A 20,243-nucleotide genomic window follows, 5' to 3' on the forward strand; every position below is an offset into this window, starting at 1 on the left:
CCATAAACTGTAGCTCACCAGGCTCCTCTGTCCATGGAATTTCCCAGGCAAGGATACTGGAACAGGTTGTCACTTCCTACTCCAGGGGATCTTCCCAACCCAGGGATCAAATGGGCATCTCTTGTGCCTCCTGCATTGACAGGTGGATTCTTTACCACTGTACCACCTGGGAAGCCCCTGAAATGAGTAAATGACCAAATATATTTGAGATTCTCTGTGCCTGCAATTGTGCTAGGGATCCACTATGAATGAGACAGGCATAAACTCATCGTCACAAAGCTTACAGCTCCCAGGAAGATAGACAATGAACAAGTGTGAGGAAGGCTGAAAGGAAATGTGAGGCACTTTACTGCAGACCTCATAGGAAGTCACAGTTTCTTCTAGCTTTGGGCAGCCCAACTGGCACCTAAAGCTAACCATTAGTACATGTTTTTTTTTTTTTTTTTCCCACATCAGACAGGTAATGTGCCGGCGTCGTAACAAGGTTTGCGGGGAGGCACATGTCACGTAGCAGCATGAACACCCAATCATCATGCTCATGAACTACAAAAGGATCCCATTAGTACATGTTTAACTTTGAGTCCACAGTAATGAACTCATTGGGCTTATCGGAGGCAAGTCACTTATGTTCTCCCAGTCTCACCCTCTCCTCTCTAAGGGAAAATGTTTTCTGATCTATGAAACATCTATGCAATGTTAGATGATATTATTTCTGTTAGAGGTATACCATTGAGTAAGTCATGAACGATGAAAATGAAAGGATGTATATTTCTCTCAGTCTAAAATTTTGACATGAGAGCTATCGGTTTTGGTGTAGGAAGAAATTCTGAGCATTTGGATATATGAATGTAGCTTAAAGTATTTCAGCTCTGGTTTTACTATAAGATCATCAGTGGAGCCTTTAAAAAAAGAAAAAAAGTTCTGATATCCAGGTACAGAAGCTATACAGCTGGGTCCCAGGCAATCATATTTTTCAAAATGTGTCTAAACAATTCCAGCCAGCGTTGAAAAATCTGTGCCATTTATTAATAGAAGCCTTCATCTGTGATGCAGGGGTTTCCTGTTTTCTACCAGCATCCAGGAAACTGTGGCTGGCTGACTTGTCAGTTTGCTGCTGCTGTCACTTTAGTCGTGTCTGACTCTTAGCAACCCCATGGACTGCAGCCTACCAGGCTCCTCCGTCCATTGGATTTTCCAGGCAAGAGTACTGGAGTGGGGTGCCATTGCCTTCTCCGTGTCAGTTTGCAGTCATGGTGAAATGTCAGACCCTGAACAGTTCTTGACAAGATGCTAAAGGGAAGACTTTCGTTTACTTTTAAGGTTTCCTTTCAGCGGCTAGAGCCCTGCCTTTATTGGATACACCTAACTAGGAGGACAGGGGCCTGCCCGTGGTCCATCTTCATCTCTGTTTCTCTTTCCTGCCATGTCTTACTTTCTGCATCATGCCCACAATAGGTGGAGAAATATATCTACTTCTTGAGTTCATTTGGCAGGTTCATTTAGCCCCTGCAACAAACTACGTGTTTCACACTGGCTTCTGTCTATAAGAAAGGTGAGATTTGGGCTTCTAACTGTCCTTTCTATATTACTCGCAGCACAGCAAGCAGATTGCCCTCCCAGTCCCACAGGGGCAACAGAGAACAACCTAAGTAGATGTTGTGTATGCAGTGGGTTTGTGTCACAGCTGAAAACCCCCAAGTTTCAAAACCTCCATTTTTAAAATAATGGGCTGCAAGCAAACTTGTGTGACCTTTGCCCCAGAGATATTATCTTTATTATATTAGTTAAGAAACAAATTCACTATCTCCTCCAGAGGCAATACTAATTCTATTTTCCAAGGCTATTGAGTACACAACTGTCCTTGAAAAGAACAGTCTGGCATAAAGGCTGTCAGGGTCTCTGCCCACAAGACATGCGGAAATGTGAGAACACCTTGGAGAATTCTCTCTCAAAACATCCATGGATGGTTATATTCATTCTGATCTAAACCTAACCCTACAAGGTAAAGCTTAAGGTAAGTTCATGACCATTACGGTAGTTTTTAAAATTTTACAGTTTGGATCAACTTGATGTTTGGCAGCCTCTAGCCCAAGATACATCTCTTATAACTGTCAAAGGTCGATTTGCCTTGGAAGCAGACTCTAATATGGAGCTTGGGATGCAGGATGCTTTTTAAGGGGTGCCCTTGGGACCCACCGCCTATGGAAGGGAAGGGAAGAAAAGGGAAGGAAGCAGAAATGCAAAAGCAACCAGAGCCTTGGCTGATCCAACCAGGAGCTCTAGAGCCAAAATGGCCCTTCAGAGTTGTCCCCAGTTGTGTTAAAGTGGCCAGACCTTTCTATTCATCAAGGTTGCATCTTATTTTAGTGGGGGAAGGGGACTACACAGTGGTCAAGATGCTGGTGGGGAAAGGGAATGTGATCACCCATGTTACCATCTATCCTGCTGGCATCTGCTGAGATATGCTTGTGTCCCCTTGGTCTTCAAGGCTTCCCAGGTGGCACAGTGGTAAAGAATCCAGCTGCCAATGCAGAAGACATGGGTTCGATCCCTGGGTTGGGAAGATACCCTTGAGGAAGAAATGGATACCTACTGCAGTATTCTTGTCTGGGAAATCCCATGGATAGAGGAGTCTGGCAGGTACAATCCACAGGGTCACACACCCCTTGGTCTTCAGTCACTGGTCCATATAGGCTGCTGCATGCAGGATGCCTCATCTTTCCTTCAAGTGTCTTTCCAGGGGCCCTAGCTCTCAACACATGTTTCAACAGCTCTTGATTGCAAAGAGAACATTCAATTATTCTTGCAGCATCTGCCCGGACATTCCATGTAGCCTTTAAAAAAAAAAAAACAAAAACCTGGGGTTTTGCCACTTTACATGGTTCTACCTGGGAGAGTAGCTCAAAGATACCTTTGCTCTCAGACTCCTCAAGTCTATCTTGTGGTTTCCATCCTTCCCTTTTGTCAAACTGTCCCTCAGGAAGGGGCAGGCATAGGACTTAGACATAGATGCTTCCCGTCCCAGGGAACACATCCATCATCAGTACTCACGCTATATTTTCAGTCATGTCCCAAGGATTCTTTCATTAAAAATGTTTTTGTTGAGATACAATTTACATATATTAAAGTGCACAAACCATAAGTATATAGTTTAATAAGATTTGACGAATGTTTATAATTGTGTAACTCACACCAGGGGCTTCCCTGGTGGCTCAGATGGTAAAGAATCTACCTGCAATGCAGGAGACCCAGTTTCAATCCCTGAGTGGGAAAGATCCTCTAGAGGAGGGCATGGCAACCCACTCCAGCGTTCTTGCCTGGGAAATCCCATGGACAGAGGAGCCTGGAGGGCTACAGTCCATGGGGTCACAAAGAGTTGCACGACTGAGTACCTAACACTTTCACTTTCAACTCACATCTATATTGAGATACAGAACATTTCAATCACCCCAGAAAGCTCCCTCATGCCCCTTTACAATCAATCCCCTAGGGACTTCCCTGGTGGCCCAGTGGCTAAGACTCTGTGCTCCCAATGCAAGGGACCTGGGTTCAATCACTGGTTGGGGAGCTGGATCCCACAGGGCACAACTAAAGATCCCACATGCTGCAACAAAGATCAGAGATCCCGTGTGACACAATTAAGAACCATCACAGCCAAGTAAGTAAATAAAAATTAAAAAAAATCCGCACCCTAATCACTTTTCTGATTTTTAACAGATGAATTCGTTTTAGCCTGATTTGGAATGCCACATCGATGGAACCATATAACATACACTCTTGTGTCTAGCCTTTTTTCCCCCACTCAACAGCAGGTCTTTAAGATCCCAGGAATATTTTTAATTTCACCCTTAAATCATCATGGTCTACCTACTCCTTGAGGTCCTTCAAAGCTTAGGGCTCTGTAGCCAAAAGCCTGAGTTTTTGAAATTCAAAAGCTTTTTCTATGCTCTTTTGCTATATCATATCTTTCCTTTGACAAACATTCATCTCTTTAAGCAGGAAAAGGTCAACAAGTAGCAGAAAATGTAGAGGGAATCTGCCAATAACTCCAAGGACTACCCCATCACAGAGTCAGGAGCAGATTAAGGATTTCAATCCAGGGCTCTCTGACCCTGGAACATCTACTCTTAACAAACACCCCTGAAGTTTTCATGTAAGATTTAAAGAACTGGATGCTGAGAAGAAAGTAGAGGGTTATTTTGAAATATGAGTTACTATTAATATTTACTAGAGACAAGTGGCAAAAAATAAATAAATAAATAAAAAGCATTCCAGACTAAAGCCTTAGGAAGATAAGCTAGCACTAGTACAATTCAATGAGCACTAAATAAAGAAATTAAGAAGCCACAGTGGACTTCCCTGGTGGTTAACAATCTGCCTGCCAATTCAGGTAACACGTGTCTAGACCTCATGCTCCACAAGAGAAACCACCATGATGAGAAGCTCACAGACCAACTAGAGAAAGCCTGCATGCAGCAAAGAAGACCCAGCACAGCCAAAATAGAAAATAAAATAAAAAAGAAGCAGTAGTGAAGATTCTCCTAGGTGAGATCAAGGCTTCTGAAAAGTATCCTTGATTAAAAAAAAACAGCTGAACTGAGAAGAAGCATGGCAGAATAAAATAAGCTCCTTTCCCTCGTGGTTTGTAGGATTAGTTGAGTTGGACTCTGCCACTAACTAGTTGCACAGCTTTGGACAATTCTTATTTTTCTGAGGCTCAGTCCCCACAATGGTAAAATGAGAGGATTACAGTAAATAGTTACTAAGCTTCCTTCTAACTCAAAATACAATAAGCATTTGTAGTATTCAGTAAATGAGCAAAACAATATTTGTACAATCCAAATTTCCTTGTCAAAGATGCAGGATATGTGGAGTCAACCACAGGGAGGCTTATAGTCATGTTTTCTGTTTCCATAAGAAATGACATATTCACTTTGGATTCGCCATATAAGCATGATACAAAAAGAGAAGAAAATGGCTTCAACGTGTTTTTATGTGTTTATTAGGTAGCACTAGCCATGAAGTCAAAGAAATAGAGCTATGGCTATCTTGTCTGGAAGTATAAAAATGTGACTTTTAAAATAAATTCAAATTTGGTGACAGGAGAAGAAAACGGTGGTTTGCAGTGTCAGGGAATGGTCAATTCTTCCAAATTCTTCCAAAGCACATGGGTGCAGCCTAGGTTGACTTCTCAGGTATAACCTAGAGGTTATATAAATGAGAATATAATGGCTTTTGGACTGTAATATTAACAAGACAATTTGTACCCAGAACTTCTCTACTGTATTCTAGAACATTTCACATATACCATATTACAATAAATCTTAAATGGTAAAGCTGGGGGTCTTATTGTCCCCAGTGAAGATAACTCACCCAAGGTCAGCAAACTAATTAGTTGCAAGTTTCAGCTATTATACATGGGCATTTACTTGGATATCATTTCAAGATTCATTTTTATGTGCCTTACTGCTTCTGAATTTAGTTTACAATTTTTGTCTGTTTTGTTTGTTCAATCGTAAGTGTTTAACAGAAGTGTTTTTAGTTTTTTAAACTGTCAAAATTCAAAGATCTTCTGTAAGAAGAATTATGGTGAAGGTACAGAAATAGTTTTGCTTTAAGGAGTTTCAGGGAAAAAACAGCTGGAGGGCCGGGCACAGTGCTTCTGCACACTGGCCCGGTGAGCTGAGGTACTCTGGTTTGAAGTGCTAGGGACAAGGCCCCTGCACCCTACAAGCAAGTGTAACTAGACTAAGCACAAAGCAAAAGAAAAAAAGGAGGGGAGCACTTCCCAAGAGTGACCACGATGGCACAGTAGAGAGCCCATGGGCCCACCTCCTCTCATAAGCATACCAGAACTGCTGTCCCTGAGCTGCTCCAGGTCTTCCCTCAAAAATCAACCCCCACCTTTAGTCCTCACTCAAAACCTGACACGCCCCTGCCACCTCCTTTAGCAGAAGTTAACATAAATCTTTAAGTTAAACAGTCTGGAGATAAGAAAGGAAGCTACAAGCAAAACAAAAACCAAAACCAGATGAAACCAGGTGGACCAAGACGGCAAGGAATCTGACCTCCAACAGACTGAGTCTCATTACACACTAATTTGATTACACTGGGCTTCCCTGGTGGCTCAGAGGGTAAAGAGTGTGCTTGCAGTTTGAGAGACCCAGGTTCGATCCCTGGGTGGGGAAGATTCCCAGGAGAAGGAAATAGCAACCCACTCCAGTGTTCTTGCCTGGAGAATCCCATGGACAGAGGAGCCTGGCAGACTACAATCCATGGGGTCGCAAAGTGTTGGACACGACTGAGCAACTTCACTTTGATTACATTAGCACTTTAAAAGACACACCCACCAGCAGCCATGACCAAACATTAAGGATCAAAAAAGGATAAAAAGGTGGTGACACCCCACTCCCTCAAAAAAGCCCTGCCCCTTCCCCAGGAAAATAATGCACATGCCTCCCCATTATTAATCTCACTCCTCCTCCCTTTGTCTTTACTCTTTAAAATCAAGTCCCTCTCACCAGGTGGGTAAGAAGTTGATCTGTGAACTTAGTTCCCCTCCTCCATTCTCTGGCCACTGAATAACATTCTGTGCCGACCTCAGCATTGGTTTTTCACCTACTTGAACCCAAACAGAAAAAAGACCCGTCCCCCGCTGAGGCAGAGAGCCTTGGCTGTGCCAGGGCTCGAGCAGGGTCCAGATGACTCAATTCGATAACAAAACCACAACTCTCTGGAGAACTCTCTGGAAACTACCGGAAAAGATCTTCTACAACTAAAGATATAAGGAAGGGCAGACTTGATATAATCAAATCCCATTACCACCAGCCCCCATGAGTGACCCACAAACTGGAGAATAACTGTTCTACAGAGATTCTCCCACAGGAGAGTTCTGAGCCCCACATCAGGTTCCCCAGCCTCGGGGTCCTGCACCACGAAGATGAGCCCTGAAAGAAGCCGGCTTTGAAGGTCAGCAGTGATTAACAGCAGGAGTCCCACAGGACTGGGGGAAACAGAAACTTCACTTTTAAAGGGTCACGCACAATCTCCCATGCTCTGGGACCCGGGGCAAAAGCAGTAATTTGATAGGAGCCTAGGCCAGACCTACTTGCCTTCTTCTTCCAGATCTTAAAAAGTCTATCAAAGAGAGGTCTCCAAAACCCAGTGAAGTATGGCGTGGCAGGAACCTTCATCAGAAAGAACTTTCAGTTCAGTTCAGTTCAGTCGCTCAGTCATGTCTGCCTCTGCGACACCATGAATCGCAGCATGCCAGGCCTCCCTGTCCATCACCAACTCCCGGAGTTCACTGAGACTCACGTCCATCAAGTCAGTGATGCCATCCAGCCATCTCATCCTCTATCGTCCCCTTCTCCTCCTGCCCCCAATCCCTCCCAGCATCAGTCTTTTCCAATGAGTCAGCTCTTCGCATGAGGTGGCCAAAGTACTGGAGTTTCAGCTTCAGCATCATTCCCTCCAAAGAAATCCCAGGGCTGATCTCCTTCAGAATGGACTGGTTGGATCTCCTTGCAGTCCAAGGGACTCTCAAGAGTCTTCTCCAAGTTTACCAGTGTTCTTTGGTCTGACACACCGAGCAGCTAGAAGCAGACAAACCTTCACTCCAGGCAGTCTCTTCCCAGCAAATGTCAATCCCCAACTTTCAAAATAAAGGTCAAATCTGGGGCTCCTGACACAATTCCCTCCTCCTTTGACTGTGAGCCCACAGATGAGACTTCCCTGGGATAACATCCAAACCTGAACAGAGCAACTCATCTAAAATGGTTCATGTAATAAAACAGCACCCAAAGAGAGAAAGAGAGAGAAAAAGAGAGACAGAGAGTGTGTGTGTGTGTGTGTGTGTGTGTGTGTGTGTGTGCGTGCGTGCTCAATTGTGTCTGACTCTTTGCGACCTCATAGACTGTAGCCTTCCAGGCTCCTCTGTCCATGGGATTTTCCAGACAAGAATACTGGGGTGGGTTGCCATTTCCTACTCCAAAAGAACCATATAGAAACATCTAAAGTTCCAAAACAGACATTATTTCTAGGTCTGCATGACAAACTTCAGGGAAGACTTCACTAGTTACTGAAATAAGGCAGACCAGGTGGTTCACCTTTGGGAGCACAGGCTTCCTCAAGAGACAGATTGGCAATTCTTGTCCAGAAACTTTATGGCTTTCCAACTTCAGGATTGTTCTCATGATAATTCCCCGATGTGGGGACCAAAGTGTAACTACTTTTCAGAGTCAAACAGATTTATTGACAAGTCAGTCAATCCAGAAGAGAGAAAAAATCAGGGATTGACATGGTCAGGGGAGAATGCCTTCCAGTCTACTTCAAAACCAGTATCTAAAGGATTTTATGAGACAGAAAGTTTTCTATAAAATATTATGGGGGGGGGTAGGTTGCTACATTCTTGGTAATGATAGAAAATAAATGCTTTCCCAGCTATGGTCTGCCTGGGGAAATAGTGAATGGAGAATGAGAGGGAATTTGATTTTTCTTTTTTTGCACTGAGTCTTCGTTGCTATGTGAGGCCTTTCTCTAGCTGCAGCAAGCAGGGCCTACCGTGTAGTTGCAGTGCGTGGGCTGCTCATCGCAGCGGCTTCTCTTGTTGCAGAGCACAGGCTCTAGGCTCATGGGCTTCAGTAGTTGTGGCGTATGGGCTCAGCAGCTCTGTGGCATGTGGGATCTTCCTAGACCAGGGATCAAACCCGTGTCCCCTGCAGATTCTTATCCACTGTAACACCAGGGACGTCCAAGAGGGAATGTTGATATTTATTAGCCATTTGGTATCATGGAAAAAGCACTGAATTCAGAAATTTGAAGAGCTGCATTTTTACAAGTTAATTATGAGATAATTCACTTAGCCCAGTGGAGCTCCAACTTTAGTGGGCCCTGGGGGTTCCGATTCACTAGGTCTGGAATGAGTCTGCATCTCTAACAAGCTCCCAGGTAATACTGGTGCTGCTGGTCTGGGGCCACACTGAGGAGCAAGGAAGTCTCTGACAAGACTCTCCTTATTTTCGAAAGGAGTCTACTGTGTTAGAGGATTACTCACGTCTCTTCCAGAGCCATAAAATTTCTCTGAGATTTGATTTTGTTCGACTTGCCCTGCTCAAAGTGTCGGCAATTTTTCTTTCTAATGGAGATGGCTAATGGTAGAGCATAAATTAAATCACCAAGGGAGCAGCTGTCTTAGGGAAAATTTGTTGCTATAGAAGTATTAGCCATTAGCAACAGGTGCCTACTTAAATATTTTACATTCAATTTTATGTTTCAGTCTCCAAAGTGAAATGAAAAAATTCCTCTGGAAGGCTTGAGTTTGAGTTTTAACTCTGCCACTTAGCAACCCTGTGACTTTAACCTTTCTTAGTTTCCTCATGTGTAAAATGGGGAAACCAATTACAAGTCCTCTGTATATTCACTGATTTATGAGAATAAATCCATGGATAGCAGTTGGGAACTCTGACACTGGACATGTTTCTTGTCCCTGCTTTAAGACGCACCTTGGTGAAGCGACAGGCGCCACTTGTTTCCGCATTCTCTCACTTCCCTTCTGTGTCCAGTCCTCATATTCTGCCACTTCTTTTATCCTTCTAATGTCCAGTGTCCTTTGTGCTCTGTCACTTAAAAAACCCCTTTATTGTGTATGACTAACATACCAAAAGCTGTATTTAATATCTACAACTTGATGAGTTTGGAGGTATGTATACACCCATGAAACCATCATCATAATCTATGCCATAAACATATCCATAACCTCAAGAAGTTTTCTCCTGCCTTATTATTATTTTTTTGTGATAAGAACACATGAGATACACCCTCTTAGTATAGTTTTAAGTATACAATACAGTATTGTTAGCTATGGGCACAGTGCTATACAGCAGATTTCTAGGATTTATTCACCTTGTATAAACAAAACTTTGTGCTCTTTCATTAATATCTCCCTTTTCCCCCTCAGCCCCTGGCAATCACCATCCTGCTTTCTGCTTCTATGAGTGTGACTAGATTCCTCATAGGAGTGGTATCATGTAGCATTTTTACTTCTATGTCTAGCTAATTTCACTTAGCATGATGTCGTCCAAGTTGATTCATGTTGCAGCTAATGGCAAGATTTCCTTCTCTTTTAAAGCTGAATAATATTCCATTGTAGGTATATAGCATATTTTTTAACCCCTTCATCCATCAATGGACATTTAGGTTATTTCCACATCTTGGCAACTATGAAAAATGCTACAACAAACCTGGGAGTGCAGATATCTCTTTGGGATAGTGACTTTATTTCCTTTAGATATATACCAGAGGTGGGACTGCTGGATCATATTGTAGCTCCATTTTAAATTTTTAGCAGAAACTCCATGGTGTTTTTCATAATGACTGTACCAATTTACATTTCCAACAACAGTATACAAGGGTTCCCTTTTCTCCACATCCTCACCACACTTGTTATATGTAATAATATAACATATTTTGATAACAGCCATTCTAAATCTGTGGGAGGTGATATCTCATTGTGGTTTTGATTTGCATTTCCCTGGTGATTAGTGATCTTGAGCACTTTTTCATATCTATGTCTTCTTTAGAGAAATGTATATTCAGTTTTCTTACTCATTTTAAAATGAATTTTTAATTTAAAACTCTTTTTGCCATTGTGTTGTAGGCATTCTTAATATATTTTGAAAACTAACCATTCATCAGATATATGGTTTGCAAAAGTTTTTCTCATTCTGTAGGTTGCCTTTTCATTTTGGTGTTGGTTCCCTTGCTGTACAGAAGTTTTTAATTTGATGTGATCTTATTTATTTTTGCTTTTGTTGCCTGTGCTAGGAGGTATTTGTGATAATGTGATGTGGGGCTTCCCAGGTGGCGCAGTGGTAAAGAATCCACCTGCCAATGCAGGAGATGCAAGAGACATGGATTTGATCCCTGGGTCGGGAAGATCCCCTGGAGGAGGAAATGGCAACCCACTCCAGTATTCTGGCCTGGAAAATCCCATGGACAGAGGAGCTTGGCAGGCTACAATCTATGGGGTAGCAAAGAGTCAGAAACAACTGAGCAACTGAGTGATATTGTGATTTAGAAGAAATATAGATTCATTCAGATGGCCAAAATATGTTTCCCATATATATTTGGTCTTCATTCACAGCTCAAGGTTTCCAAAACCCTTGGAATTGCCTAAGTGATGAGAGCAACAAAGGTCTTGTGTTATGTTAGTGAGGTGGGGACTAGTTGCCAGTAGAGCCAACCCTGTGATTAGAGGGTCCCATCCCCTTGACTCTAGGATTCCCAGGTGGTTCAGCTAAAGAATCTGTCCGCAATGCTGGAGACCCAGGTTTGATCCCTGGGTCAGGAAGATCCCCTGGAGAAGGGAATAGCAACCCACTGTAGTATTCTTGCCTCTCGAATGCCATGGACAGAGGAGCCTGGTGGACTACAGTCCATGGGGTCGCAGAGTCAGACACGACTGAGAAACTAACACTTTCACTTCCCTTGACCCTTGGGGAGGGGAGAAGGATTGGAGGTTGAATCAATCCACAATGGCTAATGATTTAATCAATTGTGACAATGTAATGAAGCCTCCATTAAAACCCAAAAAAGGATGGGGCTCTGAGGGGGTCTATTTTGGTGAACACGTGGAACTGCTAGAAGAGTAGCACCTAGAGAGGAAATCCGACTCATTCCTACATATTTTGTGTGTCCTATGTCAAGGTCACAGGTGTGGAGCCCTGTACCAGGGCCACGGAACAAAAATCTCTGAAACTGACCAAGCCCCACAGCAACTGTTACCATGAGCCTCCAGATCTAAACTGACCAGTTTCCTGACCCCACATTAGGTAAAATTCTGACAAAATGTGGTCCACTGGAGAAGGGAATGGCAAATCACTTCAGCATTCTTGCCTTGAGAACCCCATGAACAGTATGAAAAGGCAAAAAGATATGACACTGAAGGATGAACCCCCAGGTCAGTAGGTGCCCAATATGCTACTGGAGAAAAGTGGAGAAATAGCTCCAGAAAGAATGAAGAGGCTGAGCCAAAGCAAAAACAAAGCCCAGTTGAGGTATGACTGGTGATGGAAGTAAAGTCCGGTGCTGTAAACAACAATATCGCACAGGAGCCTGGAATGTTAGGCCCGTGAATCAAGGTAAATTGGAAGTGGTGAAAGAGGAGATGGCAAGGGTGAACATCGACATCTTAGGAATCAGTGAACTAAAATGGATGGGAATGGGCGAATTTAATTCAGATTCCCATTATATCTACTACTGTGGGCAACAATCCCTTAGAAGAAGTGGAGTAGCCCTCATAGTCAACAAAAGAGTCTGAAATACAGTACTTGGGTGCAATCTCAAAAACAACAGAACGATCTCAGTTCGAGTCCAGGATAAACCATTCCACATCACAGTAATCCAAGTCTATGCTCCAACCACTAATGCCCAAGAAGATGAAGTTGAATGGCTCTATGAAGACCTACAAGACCTTCTAAAACTAATACGAAAAAAAGATGTCTTTTTCATCACAGGGGACTAGAATGCAAAAGTAGGAAGTCAAGAGATACCTGGAGTAACAGGCAAGTCTGGCCTTGGAGTACAAAATGAAGCAGGACAAAGGCTAACAGAGTTTTGCCAAGAGAACACACTGGTCATAGCAAACACCCTCTTCCAACAACAAAGGAGATGACTCTACACATGGATGGTCAATACCGAAATCAGACAGAGCATATTCTTTGTAGCCAAAGATGGAGATGCTGTATACAGTCAACAAAAACAAGACCGGGAGATAACTGTGGCTCAGATCATGAACTCCTTATTGCAAAATTCAGACTTATATTGAAGAAAGTAGGGAAAATCCTAGGCCATTCAGATATGACATAAATCAAATCCTTTATGATTATATAGTAGAAGTGACAATACATTCAAGGGATTAGATATAAATAGAGTGCCTGAAGAACTATGGACAGAGGTTTGTAACACTGTATAAGAGGCGGTAACCAAAACCATACCAAGAAAAAGAAATGCAACAAGGCAAAATGATTGCCTGAGGAGGCCTTACAAATAGCTGAGAAAAGAAGAGATGTGAAAGGCAAAGGAGAAAAGGAAAGATATATCCATCTGAATGCACAGTTCCAAAGAATAGCAAGGAGAGATAAGAAAGCCTTCTTAAGTGAACAATGCAAAAGAATAGAGAAAAAAATTGAATGGGAAAGACTAGAGATCTCTTCAAGAAAATTAGAGATACCAAGGGAATATTTCATGCAAAGATAGGCACCATAAAGGACAGAAATGGCATGGACCTAACTGAAGCACAAGATATTAAGCAGAGATGGCAAGAATACACAGAACTGTACAGAAAGATCTTAATGACCCAGATAACCATGATGGTGTGATCACCTAGAGCCAGATATCCTGGAGTGTGAAGTCAAGTGGGCCTTAGGAAGCATCACTACAAAGCTAGTGGAGGTGATGGAATTCTAGCTGAGTTATTTCAAATCCTAAAAGATGATGCTGTTAAAGTGCTGCACTCAATATGTCAGCAAATCTGGAAAAACAGCAGTGGCCACAGGACTAGAAAAAGTCAGTGTTCATTCCAATCTCAAAGAAAAACAATGCCAAAGAATGTCCAAACTACCACACAATTGCACTTATTTCAAATGCTAGCAAGGTAATGCTCAAAATCCTAAATCCTGCAAACTAAGCTTCAATACTGCATGAATAGAGAACTTCTATTCATGTTCTCTATTGGATAAGCTGGATTTAGAAAAAGCAGAGGAACCAGAGATCAAATTGCCAGCATCCACTGGATCATAGAAAAAGCAAGGAAATTCCAGAAAAAAATATCTACTTCTGCTTCATTGACTATGCTAAAGCCTTTGACTGTGTAGATCACAACAAGCTGTGGAAAATTCTTAAAGAGAAGGGAATACCAAACCACCTTACCTGTCTCCTGAGCAACCTATATGCAGGTCAAAAAGCAACAGTGAGAACCAGAAATGGAACAATGGACTGGCTCAAAATTGGGAAAGGGGTACATCAAGGATGCATATTGTCACCCTACTTAGTTAACTTACATGCAGAGTACATCATTCAAAATGCCAGCTGGATGAAGCTTAAGCTGGAATCAAGATTGCTGGGAGAAATATCAACAACCTCAGATATGCAGATGACACCACCCTTATGGCAGAAAGCAAAGAACAACTAAAAAAGCCTCTTGATAAAAGTGAAAAAGAGTGAAAAAGCTGGCTTAAAACTCAACATTCAAAACACAAAGATCATGGCATCCGGTCCCATCACTTCATGGCAAATAGATTGTGGAAAAAATGGAAACAGTGACAGACTTTATTTTCTTGGGCTCCCAAATCACTGCAGATGGTGATTGCAGCCATGAAATTAAAAGATGCTTTAAAAAAAAAAAAAATTTGCTCCTTGGAAGAAAAACTATGACAAACCGAGACAGTGTATTAAAAAGCAGAGACATCACCTTCCCAACAATGGTCCATATAGTTAAAGTGAAGTCGCTCAGTCGTGTCTGACTCTTTGCGACCCCATAGACTGTAGCCTACCAGGCTCCTCTGTCCATGGGATTTTCCAGGCAATAGTACTGGAGTGGATTGCCATTTCCTTCTCCAGGGGATCTTCCCGACCCAGGGCTCGAACCCAGGTCTCCCACATTGTAGACAGACACTTTACCATCTGAGCCACCAGGGAAGTCCTCCATATAGTTAAAGGTGTGGTTTTTCCAGTAGTCACGTACAGATTTGAGAGTTGGACCATAAAGAAGGCTGAGTACCAAAGAATTGATGCTATTGAACTGTGGTGCTGGAGAAGACTCTTGAGAGTCCCTTGGACAGCAAGGAGATCAAAGAAGTCAATTATAAAGAAAATCAGTGCTAAATATTCATTGAAAGGACTGATGCTGAAGCTGAAGCTTCAACTTTGGCACCTGATTCAAAGAGCCAACTCACTGGAAAAGACCCTGGTGCTGGGAAAGATTGAGGGCAGGAGGATAAGGGGGTAACAGAGGATGAGATGGTTGGGTGGCATCATCGACTCAAGAGAGATGAGTTTGTGCAAACTCTGGGAGATGGTGATGGACAGAGAAGCCTGGCATGCTGCAGTCCATGGGGTTGCAAAGAGTTGGACACAACTGAGCAAATGAACAATACCACCAGCCACCTACAGCATCCTAACCAATCACCTAATGCCACCATTCCTGTAGGAATTTTCTCTGTCATGAGGCTATAAAAATTATCTACTAGCCTGAGAAAGGGTTCAGCTCTCCCTTGAGCCACCCTGCTGTTCTAACAGCATCTCCCACTCCAATAAACTTTATTCTCCTCTCATTCTGTCTCATTTCTGGAAATTTTTTCCAACCTATGCACAGACCATGACAGCTTGCCCTATATATCTCTTCCATCTCACTGTTCTTGAGTTATATCCTTTTGTAATAAAATGTTGATCTATTAGGTAAAAAGTTCCTCTGAGTGCTATGAGTCACTTTAGCAAATTAGTTGAATCAGAGGAGGGGTCATGGGAACCTGTGATTTATGGCCAGTTGGTCAGAAGTGCAACCTGGACTTGCTATTGGCATCCTACGATGCAGGGGTTCATTGAAACATCCATTCTATAGCCAGTTGATGAGAAGCACAGAAGTCAGTGAATGCAGAAACAAAAAGCAGTCAAGAAAGGAAAGTAATGATACTCTTAGGGGAACCACTGATGGAAACAACACACCCTGGCCAGGCATGACAGCAACCACTTGCATGAGTATCTCACAACAGGAGGTCCTGGTAAGGAACACAGAACTAGCTAGCTACCACCAACCAGAAGACTTTGGGAAAGGTCAAATGGAGTGAGGAGCCGCCAGTGCCTGTGTCTTGCCAGTCTCGCAGAATCCTTCTTACTGGAATCCATCTTGGCTGAACGATGTGTGTGCCACCAAGGACTCCGAGTCAGAGTGATTGACCAGAAAGAGCCTGAAGACTCACTCCATCCCCGTAAAACCCAAGACAGTGAGCCACGCAGCAGAGCAATTCTCTTGGGTTCCCTTACCCTGCTGCGCTCTGCCTAGGTGCCCCTTCCCAACAGTCTCTTGCTCTGTCAGCACATGTGTCTCCTCAGACAATTCATTTCTGAGTGCTAGAAAAGAGCCCTCTCTCGGGCTCTGGAAGAGGTCCCCCTTTCCTGCAACCACAGCTTAAACAAACGTTCAGCAGTAAAACAGAGCCCTAGTTCTTCCTCAAAGAATATTCATATACCATTGCAGAAATTAAGACCTGCCTCCCCAGGTGGCAGATTGTGACCACATGCTAACCACAAGCATGCAGATCACAAACTAGTTAGAACCTGAAGGTTGTTAACTTCACCACCAACCAATAAGAACAAAGTCTACAAGCTGCAACCTGCACCTCAAATATGTTGCCTTAAAAAACCCTTTCCTAGAGGGGCAAGGTAGGGGTAGAGGATTAAGGAGTATAAACTACTCTATAAAATATACAAGCTACTAGGATATACTGTGCAACACAAGGAATACAGCCAGTATTTTATAACTATAAATGGAATCAAATTCTTAAAAATTATGAACCACTATGTCATACACCTGAAACGTTTATAATATTGTAAATCAACCATATTAAATAAATAAATAAATACAAACCTTTCCCTGGAAGCCATTGGAGTGTCTGGGTGTTTTGAGCACTGGCTGCCTGTTCTTTACCACAATCTGGTGTCATTAGACTGGCTCTGCTGTGTGGTGGACGAGTAGAATCCATCTGTTCAGCAAAGTTCAGTTCAGTAATACCACCTAGGTGAAGATGGATAAAATTGAAACATTTAGCAGGTTCCTTTTAGTGGCTGAGGAATGAAAGAAGTGCTTTTCTTAGAATCAGCCATAATTCAAAATGGAACAATTACATAAAGTGTTTACAAGAAAATGGTGCTATATAGGTGATCTTGTCATTACCAGACTTTTATCACTCATATAAACATGGAAAATAAGCAGTGAGCAAAGGGGCAAATGTGACTTTACAGAAAAGTGTTTTTTGCTTTAATAGGCCCTCTCCTCCTGATGGAATTTAATGCAATTTTCTGATTGAAAAAACTACAGACCCACTGCTCCTGTCATTCATTCAGTGATGACTCAAAGTAATCTTCGACAACCTGATTTTTCAAAATAAGTGGTGACCAAAGAACTACTATCCACAGGCTTTTTCATGTATTAATATTTCATTTTCTAAGTTTCAAATCAAAGAAGAATCCAGAGACAGTGATTTTTAAGGTTTCAGGAACAACTCCTTTTTTTTTTAAGTGGGCCACCCAGTTTTTGATATTTTATTACATTAGTTCTAGAGAACAAATACACCCTCTTTCTCAGGACTCAGTAAATATGCTGAATTGCTTTGTAAAAACACAAGTCATACATTTTCAGCAAGCAGATTATAATCATAAAGCAATACAAAGAAAAGGCCATGGCATGCTTTATTCAAGCAAGGATTTAAAGTAGGTACCAAATGGGCACCAGGAGATGGAATGGGCCAGTTAGGGACTGTTGCAGTACTTGGTTGCAATTTAAGGGTAAGAACAGATTTGCTAAGAGGGGAAAGCAATACAGCATGTGAGGGTCAATTAAGTTGAAGTTGGAGAGTAAGCACTTCAAGGTCATGAATATCTTAAACTGAAGAACAGACTCCTCTAACTGGGACGATGACCCTTTTCACTAAAATTCCTGAAGTCAAGGTGTCCTAAACATAACTATGAGGAGGAAGGAATCTATATAACCTGGTGCAGTAACTCAGTGAACCCTGCATTTGGTAACATTATATCTATCACAACTAGATGATACTAACAATGGGCAAGGAAATGGCTACTAGTAAAAGAGTGGAAGGTCTGCAATTAAACAGACTTGATGGAAAATATAGTCAGGAACAACATCTTTAGCTATGTGCTTTATAATCTTGTAAATATTTTTTTTCAATGATATGACTATTATTTTAGTATTTACTTGCAATAATTATAAAACTTATAGAAACTTTTTACTTCCTTCCATAGAAAAGGAAGTAAAAGACTAGGGAGTCAGATATATTTTTTATTTCTTTTTTTCCTTTGGAATTGTATCATCTGAAGGTGGTCGACTATACTGAACTCAAATAAAAAATTAAATATAATTTCTGCCAACTGCGTACAGGATAGAGATGTGGAATTTGGATGAGTTTCACAGATATATAGACAATCTGTCCTCTGGTCTAAGCAGTTTATAATGACTGTTAGATCGGAAATTCATAAAACAGAATACTAAAATATCAATTTTTTCCTTTTGAAAAAAATATGCCTTACTCATTTAATTTTAAAATAGCTTTGTGAAGTAGGGTTATTATTTTTATTTTACAGATGAGAAGCTGAGGCCAAGAGAGGTTAAGGGAGGTAATGGCAGAGGTGGGCTTCATACGAAGGCTATGTCTAAGCCTCTATTGTCTAACCCTTTAACCACTCTGCAGCACCGCCTGCCTAAAAGAGGCAAAATCTAAAACAATGACAATGATGAAAACAACAAAGAAGACAATAACTGACAAGTAATAAATGTCTTCCCAGGTGGCGCAGTGGTAAAGAACCTGCCTGCCAATGCAGGAGACGCAGGAGACATGGGTTTGATCCCTGGGTTGGGAAGATGCCCTGGAGGAGGAAATGGCAACCCACTCCAGTATTCTTCCCTGGAGAATCCCATGGACAGAGGAGCCTGGCGGGCTGCAGTACATCATCTAGTACAGTTCTCTGACTACTGGGTGAGAAGCCTAACTTGAAAGCAAATTTGGAGTATTAATTTCTGTAAGTAAATGGACATGTACAGTGTTAGACTGACTGCTTGTATTTCCCGAGAGCAACCTGAAAATTCATGGAGTTCTTTTCACACAGGAGCATATTTAAGGGGTAAATAAAGTGTTTCTCAACACTTTGTTATTTATTATTATTTATTATTTATCCACTGGCATTCTGACCACGTGACTGTGCAGTGCGCCATCTTTAGCAGCATCCAGTCTCCACCCACTGGACGTCAGCAGCACCCCTCCAGCTGTGAACCAAAAATGTCTCTAGACATTAAGTGTTCCCCGAGGGGCAAATTTCACTCTGCTGAGAACCATTAGGCTAATGGGAGACAAAAATACAATTGCCTCTGGATTATATGCTTTTGTTACACTTGTGAAAATGGCTTGTGAAAGCCCTCTCTTCTCTGCCTCCTTGGCTTCTGCTAAGATGCTCGGCCCCTCTCTTTTAAGACTTTTCATCTGTTTTCCCCACTCCCAGGCACCCCACTAGAGGAGTGCACAGAAACTCGGATTCTCTCTTACCTTATGATGGAGAACAATTCAGCTCTCTCTGCCTCTCAGGAGTACAGAAAGTGAGGGTGGGTGGGTGTGAGAGAGACAGAGAGATGTGGGGATATGGAATGTGAGGGTTATATTTAACTCAAAGTAACTTATCAAAGTTATCTTCTCCAAACAAAAAGCAGTATCTAACAGAAAGCAATCTTGCCAATTCTCAAGTAGCTGCTGCTGCTGCTGCTAAGTCACTTCAGTCATGTCCGACTCTGTGCTACCCCAGAGACAGCAGCCCACCGGGCTCCCCCATCTCTGGGATTCTCCAGGCAAGAACACTGGAGTGGGTTGCCATTTCCTTCTCCAATGCATGAAAGTGAAAAGTGAAAGTGAAGTCGCTCAGTTGTGCCCGACTCTTAGCGACCCCATGGACTGCAGCCTTCCAGGCTCCTCCATCCATGGGATTTTCCAGGCAAGAGTACTGGAGTGGGGTGCCATTGCCTTCTCCGAATTCTCAAGTAGAAGCCACTGCAAATGTTAGAAGTTTTAACTATGAAATTCTCTGTGAAAGGGAGCTAAATTTGTTGCCCCAAAATATGCCACTTTGGTGTGAGGATTACTTTGAACTAAAGGCAATAAAAACCCAGCAGATTCAGGAACAGTTCTTTACCTCCCCGCCCCCTCCCCCGCCACCACCACCAAATTACCTGGTAGCTCAGTCGGTAAAGAATCTGCCCGCAGTGCACGAGACCTAGGTTCAATCCCTGGGTCAGAAAGATCCTCTGGAAAAGGAAATGGCAATCCACCCCAGTATTCGTGCCTGGAAAATCCCATGGACAGAGGAGCCTGGTGGGCTACGGTCCATGGGGTCGCAAGAGTCAGACACAACTTAGCAACTAAACCACCACAACTGCCCAAATTTACAATGGAAAGGGGACCTGGGTC

The 20,243-nt window shown here is 42.5% G+C and overlaps 1 non-coding gene across 1 annotated transcript; it reads right to left on the reverse strand.

Annotated features, from left to right (window-relative positions):
• Positions 1-450: 450 nt before the first annotated feature.
• Positions 451-555, reverse strand: LOC112445270 (small nucleolar RNA U13). The gene has a single exon (XR_003033636.1). It is a non-coding gene; the product is annotated as a small nucleolar RNA U13 (small nucleolar RNA).
• Positions 556-20,243: the final 19,688 nt, after the last annotated feature.

The sequence above is a fragment of the Bos taurus genome, chromosome X (genome assembly GCF_002263795.3).
Source record: "Bos taurus isolate L1 Dominette 01449 registration number 42190680 breed Hereford chromosome X, ARS-UCD2.0, whole genome shotgun sequence".
NCBI lineage: Eukaryota > Metazoa > Chordata > Mammalia > Artiodactyla > Bovidae > Bos > Bos taurus.